Source organism: Sinocyclocheilus rhinocerous, unplaced genomic scaffold (assembly GCF_001515625.1).
Source record: "Sinocyclocheilus rhinocerous isolate Xijiao unplaced genomic scaffold, SAMN03320098_v1.1 scaffold792, whole genome shotgun sequence".
NCBI classification, from domain to species: Eukaryota; Metazoa; Chordata; class Actinopteri; order Cypriniformes; family Cyprinidae; genus Sinocyclocheilus; species Sinocyclocheilus rhinocerous.
Window position 1 is genome coordinate 2084628 of NW_015626872.1, and position 9871 is coordinate 2094498.

Consider the following 9871-nt stretch of genomic DNA (forward strand, 5'->3'; position numbering starts at 1 on the left):
TGTAAGGGAAACAGGTCAATTTAGCTCAAAGGGAATCATTTAAGATTTTAAAGGGAATTTGGACAGAATCACTGTTTTACGGCTGATCACTGAGTCGGCCAGCGATTCATTGAACGAGCCGTATGACATCAATTCTACAATGTATATTAATATCCAAAGTATAGTGAAAACACTATTTATTAGCACAATAACAAGATTGGCATTTTAAGACATTAACTTGTAAGCACAAAACACAAGATACTTCTCTTTTCAATATAAATAAGGCTTTATTGGATAAATCTAAGACATTTAAACTAATCTAACACATGAACACACACATTCACACATGTTGCAGAAAGAGAGAAAGTGAGGAAAGAATGAGTTTGAGAGAGTGGAAATGTGAAATTCCAAGTTTAAAGCAATATGTGCAATTGCTTAGACCTGAACAACCATCAATCACTTAATTAAAACTCGAACTGAGTTCCTCAATGAGGTTAAAATTTATATTAAATGCACCAGTTCAGCTACAATCTGGAGGTACTTGCGTTGCTTGTTTAGGGGGTTCCCTTGTTGTAGTCGTTGCAGAAAGGGGTTTCCCGAGGTTGCTGATTGGTTGGAAGTCCAGTAGTCGTTCGTAGTGACGTCTTGGAAACGTTTAAAGCATGAATTTGTCAAACTCATACATACCCAACATGAATATAAACCTATAAACTACTCCATAGTTATTCAAAAGACGTACACAATGAGTGATTAGGACATGATAGTCAAATGTGTGGGTTACATACATAATATAGAGTTATGCATAGAAATGATTCGTTGCTCTTAAGTCCTTTTAGCATCATTTAGGTGCATATATACATGTAAAGGCAGTTTCTGTGCCATTCTGTGAACGTAAGGACATGTTCTGTGAAGACCAAAGAGGTTAAGAGGTCTCATAAGGAATCTCAGTCTGGTTCTTGTCTTCTAAGTGGGGGAAACCACCCAACGAAGTCTCTATTAATGATTTCCCTCATGTGATGGTCATGATGTTGTCTCTTCAATCATTAATCTTGGGTTTCTTGCCCCAAAATTGACAATCTCCTTCCTGAGTTGGGATTATCAATAAGTGTTCTTATGTTCTTATGTTTTAATGTTGCAAGCTGTTCTGTGAAAGAGTTGGTTGGTTAGGCTTGCTTCAGACTGGCTGGCGCTAGGGTATCGTGGACAGATTTATGACATTGTCTTGTTGTCCTGGGCCTCTTTGTGGAATTTGGCTCTTTGGGTTGTTTTAACACCAATCTGATCGAATCTTAAATTGTCTGATTCACTCTGATACCCTACATATGTATATGTGCCCTCCCTACACCTACCCGATGTGAAAAAAAAGTTTGGTAAAGGGCGGAATCGAACCCGGGTCGATTGCATCAAAAATGACTTCGGTACACGCTTTACCATCTACACCACTGAACTTGTTAATTAACGATCGTCTTTTGTAGTAACCTTACATTGATGTGCGGAGTTAGTGTAAATAGCTTCTGCAAACAAGGCGGCCTATTTGCACTTAGTGAAATAAACACTCCGTTTTTTAATAGTGAACTGATGTTCAGCTGTTCTTTTTAATAGTCAACTTTATTTTCGAGTCATCATTATAAAAGCCCTGTAAACACTGTCACAGACACGAAGATACATCTTTAATTTCATCAAGCTGAATGCTCACTAACTGACACGGTCATCATGTTTTCAGGCCATTTCAAGTTTTATTTTGACGTGACACATACTGTAGCAGTGATATATCTAAGCGGGTGAGTTGTTTACTTACTTAATATTTAGTCAATAATGCCATCATTTTCTTCATTCAGGCCGAGAGCTCGCACGAAAACAAGAGGCGGGATTATCGCATGAACCAATCACATCCAATCATAACCGAGAATATCCAATCATATCGCGATGGAGGCATTGCCTCCTCTCACGTGATTTTCCCCCATTCATTCTCAATTACCCCCCATTAAACCCACGGCACGCTAAGGGGTCTCTGTTGTAAGTCAATGGGCCGAAGGGAGGCAAACCTCCGCAAGTATTCTACCTGCGGGTGTCGCTGTTGGACAGTGTTATTTTATAAAAACGAGTGACTTTTATACTTTTAATGTCATATTTATTGGTAATATTTGTGTTGTTTCATTTTTGTAATATCAATTATTAAATTATCCAATTTTTTGAGCAGACACTGCCTCCCTTGTGTGTGTGTGTGTGTGTGTGTGTATATATATATATAAACATTTTTTTTTTCTCAATTTTCTCTTGCCAAGACACACTATTAAATATGAATCATAATTCTAATATGTAAGGGTGTTAGTGCTTACACTGAGCATTGCTTGCCTTTTCCTAATAAAATGTACTGACCCAAAACAAGCTTATTTTGGCAACTGAAAAATAAAGAAATAAATACTATTACAAAAAAGACACAAAAAAAAAGTCTGAAAAAAAAAAAAAACATCAGTCTGTATAAATATTTGCACACGCAAATGGAACATAATTAGATTCATTATTCCCATGTTTTTGCTTTCTTCCTCTCTCAAATGACTGTTAATTGTAGGCCCTTGCAACTGGAAGGTACAAATAAACAGCACCTGTGCCAGATTGCCATAAACACAAAATGCAGTCAACCACTTTAAATCACCTCCCACCATATTACATCAGTGCCTGAGGCAAACCTCTCCATAAAGATCAACTTATATTGGGCTGGACCGGTGAACTCTCATGCCTGCGGTGAAATAGCTCGCATCCAGCGGTGTCTGAAGCTTCATGTTTAATTTGAAGGTGGCCCGTCATTCAAACTGGCCTCAGTTACCACCAATCACTCACTGAAGAAAACTTGTCACTCGTCTTGTCCGTGAGCCCGAAGGCTTTCCTCAAGGCAAAGGCTGATTGGAAAATGTGAGGAGCAAAGAACTGGATTTGTCTTCCAGTCATCATTGCACTAAATGCCACCTAATAATGTATATTTACAGTGCCATGCTGTCTTTGCTTTGATGAGCTCAATGCTGCCATGGATTTCCAGTGTTCATGCTGCAGTTTTCTGCGTCACTCTACTGAATGCTGTTTTCTTTATTTTTTATGCTGGTAGACTTCTTTAGAAAGGTTGATGCACAAATCTATGTTTATCTAAACAGATATTTAACTTTGGCACATAACTCACTCCACACTGTTCGTGCTCTTACTTTCCCATCAATCAGACGATAAAAAATCCTATAGACTAATATTGGACCTGAGCCATATCTACTTATCAGAACATCATTGAGACCTCTGGATGGATTTTGTTGAATCAGACCAGTACAAAACCACCTACATGGGACTTTCTGAGTCTCAAATACTAAGAAATCTTAATCTGAATCCATAAAAACCCACAAATTTCCCCCAAATGTTGTCCCAACTAGTTAAACAGAGCTGTCTGAACAAATTAAACAATATTGATTAACTGTAAATGTTTTGTGAGTTCCCAACATGCATTGCAGCATGAGAAAATTCAATGATTTCAAATTATTGTGTCACTGTTTGCTGACTTGAAAAAAAAAGTTTTTTTTTTTTTGTCATTGTTGTTAGTTATCTGTTGTAGAGCTCATCTTTTTACATTTGTTGATCGTTTTTGAGGCTTGTGAACTGAGGTTTGGAACTATATCCCATGTTTGCTTTGTAAACTGATTGCACCTTGAGAAACAAAGAGAGTTCACTTCACACATAATACCATAATAATAGCCTGAAACAAAACAGTTACTTAAAGAAATAGTTCACCCAAACATTTAAATTTGCTGAAAAATATCCTCAGGCCATCCAAGATGTAGATGAGTTTGTTTCTTCATCAGGTTTGTAGAAATGTAGCATTGCATCAGTGTCTCAGCAATGGATGCTCTGCAGTGAATGGGTGCAGTCAGAATGAGAGTCCAAACAGCTGATAAAAACATCACAATAATCCACAAGTAATCCACAGCACTCCAGTCCATCAGTTAACATCTGGAGAAGACAAAAGCTGAAACTAATCCAGCATTAAGGCATTTTAACTTTAAATCGTCTCTTCTGGCTAAAATACAAGTCCATAATCCATAATAACTCTTCCTCCAGTGAAAAAGTCCATCTCCTGTTGTCTCTCACATCAAGATCCACACACATATTTGTGTAGAGCTGTTTTGGCTTGTAAACAGTGCTTCTGTGCAGATTTCTCTCCTGATTCAGACCAGACCACTTTTTCACTCGAGAAACCAAGATTATGAATAGAGGAGTTTTATTTTAGCCAGCAGAACGATTCCTTAAATACAAAATTTTTTAGACCTTATAAATAAGTGAAAATTACAAATTTCATAAATTTCATCAAGATTTTCATATACAAGTCATTCAGTTTGATTTATATACTGTATGTTTATCAACTTATATTTATTATTTATATAAGCATCATTTGTAAATATAAGGTGATTATTTATAATTTATAATTATTTATAACTTATATCTCCATATATTTATAATTTATTTATTCCTAATCCCGTCACATATATATCCTGTTACATTTGTGAACATTTGTTATACAAGTAATCTGTACTTGTCTTGATGAATTTATGGGCTGAATAAGGCATTTTGCATTTAGAAACAAATTCAAATTGTCTAAACAAAGTTATGTTATTTAGTAACATTTTTTAAAATAGTTGAGAAAACCTAAAAATCTAAATGCATCAAGTTGCATTTTTATATTTTTCTTAATTTTGGTAATGTAGCAGCTACTCAGAAAACCACAGCAACTCTATATTAATGTGCTAAAAATGGCTCCATCCACAGGACTCTCAATCATGATCCACTGATGCATGTGTGTTGAATGCAGCACCTGTCTGATACCTGTCTGACTCTCTCTGGAACAAATAACATCACTAAACTATGACAGGCAATCCGTGTCTGTGCTTATTTGTCTACACACGCATGCTTTACTTTCACTTTATACACCATGAACTCAACCCAAGAGAACCATCTTTCGCAATGTGTGCTGGACTGTAATAAAACAGGCATGTCTGTCAGGTGGCATGAACCAACCGCAGGAGGAAGGAGTTTTTGTTGAACGGCGAGTATTCTTCTTCAGCAAAACAGACAAAAGGAAAACTTGTGAAATCAGATGTGTCGAATAAACAGAGGATGTTTAAAGGTTTTTTTTTTATGACGGAAAAAAGAGCTGCTTTTCATCTGAGTACAGCTGAAGGATGTGGTACGTGACTCAGCGGGCCTCACAGGACGACAGAGCACCAAAACCATTCACTCATCCGTCCGCACATCCTTCCTATTCACACTCTTTTTCCCATCTATATGCTCTCAACACCTCAATCTATTAATCTGCAATCCATCCAATTCATCCCGGCTCAGCTGCTGTCATTAACATCAGAAAAATGCAAAAAATTACTCAGTAATTTAGTGTATACTAAAGTTGTATTTATTTAGTTAGTTGGTTAGTTAGTTGGTAATGTGCTGTTTCACAATGCCGTAATTTTAAAATAAAGTTATGTTTAATAAGTGATTATGAATTATTTGTGAGTTGCTGGTATAATTATATTAAAAGTTTATTTCTAGCTACTATTCCTTAAAAAAAGATGGAAAATATAAATATGTGTGAAAAAAATGAAGTAAGTAAATATTAAATTGTGCATTTAAAATCATTTAAAAAATGTAGCAGATGCAACAGGCATAACCTTAAAAGAAAAAAAAAAGTTGTATCATGAGGAATCAAAATTTACGTAACATTTTAAGGCAGTAAATATTTAATTTAATTTAATGTAATTTAAAAAATAAACATTTGATGGATATATGTATGAAAAACTTTTAATAAAAATAATAATAATAACAAAAGTACAATTATAAATGTATAAATATTGCATTTAAATTTATAAACATTTTGGTAGAAACAACAAAAAAGCTTAGAGGAGTCATATCACAAGGAAGTAAATTAATAAATATTAAATGCATATTTTTAAGGCAGTAAAAATTTTAAGTTAAGTTAATTTATATATTTTGGAAATTTTGGCAGGGCAAGTGGACAACTTATCTACTTTATTGCCCAAGCAAGAAGAAAAAAACAAATCCTTACTGTTGAGCCCTGCTATTAGCTGCTAGCTACCTCAGGTTTTCCGACTTGTCCTAACCCTTTACCAACAAATTATTCTCTGCACACTACATTTACAAATCATATCTGTTCTTGAAATCAGAATATGTTCTATGGTATCCTCAAGCTGGACTCTTTAGAGCACAAAATGCCAGAAACATTGGATTGATGAACCTGTAACAAGGCAGTTAAGTGCCCTTAAATTTAGACAGCCACATCTTTTAATAGACAGCACACAAATGGTTGTGTCTGTACCACGTGTGCTCTTACCTGCCAAAGCCTGAATCAGTTAAAATCCTCATTCCCGAGCGGGTTCAGAAATACTGCTATCCAAAATAACACTGGGGTTGCATGCTCCTGCAATTGACACTGAATTGCCAAGAAGCATGAAGCAGACAACATTCTTGACCTCGCCATGTGCTCTGTTTGCCATAACATCTAAATCTGACTCACATACGGTCTTGCTCCCAGACAGCTTGAATCCAGTAGCCAAAATACAAAGCATATCTAATCGGACTTATTAAATGGATTTTGAATTTGCACAATTGCAAATGCATGTTTAACTCTATGAAAGTGTGTGAATGTGTTTCCGAACTAAAAAAAAAAAAAAATTACAAAAATGCAAAAACAAGTCTAAGTCAAACATAAAACATGCAGAGAGAAAGAGAGAAAAAGCTGCAATAAAAAAATAAAAAAATTATAATAAAATAAAATAAAAATACAAAGCATATCTAATCTGACTTATTAAATGCTATAGCAAAATTAAAAAAATAATAATAATAAAATGCATATTTTAACTGTTATCAAAAGTGCTTTACTGCTTATTGATATTTAAAGTATACATTGTTAACGTGAAGTCATGTGGTGCAACCAAAAAAACTGCAAAACAAAGAAATTGCAAATGCATATTTTAAACTGTGTGTGTGTGTGTGAATGTAGGTGTTTCAGAACTAAGTGAATCTTCTGTATATTTTTCCACAGGATCAATGTCAGGTAAGTAGGAGACAGAGAGAGCGAGATGGAGTCGGTCAGAGGAACCTCTCCCTCTCTAATGATAGAGTAAATAAACCCAGGTGAAAGGCGGCTTGGTGCTCATGCGGGAAGAGTGTGTCATGTCACAGCTTCCAAACACAAGTGGGAATGAAATAAGAAAAAAGAAAACCCATTTGTCTGATACTCAACAGGTTCTTGAGCTTTCGTCCAGGAAGTGCAAGACAGATGATGATGCTAGGGGATGTTTGTCAACTGCTGACATGCAAAATAAAGAGTACAACATTGAAGTGGAGCCACATACAAGTTTGATAGAACAGATGCTATTATTCCTATACACCAGAATAACTTATGGTAATTGTAAAATGTGGACAAATCTGTCAAACTTTGTGCTGTTCCTAGTGGTGTAGCACCTACAGCGCTGCATATTGTTCTGAAGGATCCATATAATTCAGTACCGCTGAATAGTTTGAGTGACAGAGGTTGAAAAATGGTCATAAAAAGCAATACAACTTTACTGGATTAATGACTTGAGGTTCTATCTATTATTTGACTCCAGAATACATTAAAATGGGGACAGAAGATGGGGGCAAAAAAATAAAATTAAAATAAAACAAACAAATAAATAAATTTCAAAAAGCCATAAATAAAATAAAATAAAATAAAATAAAATAAAATAAAATAAAATTAAATTAAATTAAATTAAATTAAATTAAAATCTGCCAAATCAAAGTCATGTGGTGCGACCAACATGCAGAAAACATGCAAATAATAAATATTATATAATACAAATGATTTAAATGTGCCCTTTAAATGTATAAGGTCAGTTAGTATTCAGACTACAACCTGAACCCATTTTTAATAAAACAAATTTAAATCACTTACTAGATATGACAAGAGAGGATGAGAATTTTTTCAAACTCAAAAAAAAAAAGTTGCTCAAACTATTCATGTGGTGTGACTTAAAAGCTACATTTTAACTTTCATTGAGAATGATAAGCTAGACTTAAAAGAAGAAGAAAAAATAAGTAACCAAAATGAATATAAAGACTATTTTTACAAGAACTTTTTTTGGACAAACTTTTTCTTGTCTTTTTTTATTGCCACTATTTTTTTTTCATTGATTATACTAACATTATAAGTGACTCTCAAGGGAAAATGGTGTAATAATAATAAGTAATGAATGATATGATCTTTGTAAAGTAAAGAGTCAAATAATTTTTTGCCGATGTTTTCGTGACTGTATGAGGGAAAACACGAGCTGATATACATATGTTGTGTCGTCCCCAAAGTCACGTCTCCACCAGCTCAATCCTACGCTGTACCCAACCAATGTTACACCGATAAGCCACTTTCACAGATTTTTGGCAGCGATCCACTTTCTTTAAGAGCGAAGGGCACAAACGCCCCCTCCTCTACCACCGCATGACAAACACAGTCTGCCACTTTGGGTCCAAACCAAGAGAGTAGATTGAAAACACTCCAAAAAAAAACTTTCCACAAAAACGACAACTCAAAAACAGCCAGCATTCCACACGGACGGCTTACAGACGCAGACAATGCGATCAGCAGAGCTGTTGACACATTGTTATTATGCTCAGAAAATAATTATCCCAGTGAAATCAGGAAGAGCTTTCATTTCCTCCTGTGCTTCTGATGCCTGTGAACGTCGCTCCCACATCGCCACTCTGTCTGTTTTGCTCACACCCAGAAGTGCAGCGTGATCTGTTGTTGTGTCTGGTGTTTCTGGGTCAGTGACTTCATATGCTGGAAACAGCTTGCTCTAAAAATAACCAGAACGTCAACTGACCGGTGTAACATCCACATGTGGATGGGCTGGGCTGATGACACACACCTGCTAGTGTGTAATGACCTGCACTGGTACACTTAGGCGTCACTTTGATGGTGCCCAGTCAGTCAGAATAACATTACACACACACACACACACACACACACACACTCACACACACACAGAGAGAGAGTGTCTAGTGCTTGTGTTTCTATTGTAAGTCCTCTGAGGACATCTCTGGGACCCTGTGTGTTTTACTGTAATGAAACACTGTCATGTCCAAAGTGATGTTTTTGAGGTGCATTCAGGCATGTTTCCTTATTTAAAAGTTTAGATACATTTCTTCTATTACTCTGATCCGGAGCGGCTCTCAGACCACGCTTTACAAACGCTACCCAGCTACACACGTGTGCAAACCACAACTTCACCAGTCAGGTTCAATCTGCGCAAGCCGGCGAGGTTTTAATGCTGCTCCACAGGCTGGTACAGTATATTACATTTACTTTGTGGCCACCAACAGCTAAATAAAGTAATGTGCAGTTTCCTTTAAAGACTCTCCTAGCAGCTCAACACAACAGCTCTAACAAAGTTTTGAGGAAGCTCTAAGCCTCATCTTTTGAAATGAGCATGTTTTATTAGTACTATTATTGTATGACTTTTAAATGGCATGATTCATATATATTTCTTAGGGATAGTTCACCCAACAATTGAAAATTCTCTCATCATTTACTCACCCTCAAGTTGTTCCGAACCTGGATGAGTTTCTTTGCTCTGTTGAACACAAAAGAAGATATTTTGAAGAGTGTTGGTAACCAAGCAGCTGCTGCAGACATTGACTTAAACAGTATTTTCCCCCTACTATGGAAGTCGATGGCTGCCAGCAACTGAAAGAAGAAATAAGAACAACGTGAGGGTGAGTAAATGATGACAGAATTGTCTTTTTTTTGTTGTTGTTGTTGTCGTTGTTGTTGTTGTTGTTGTTGTTGTTGTTGTTTTTTTTGGGGGGG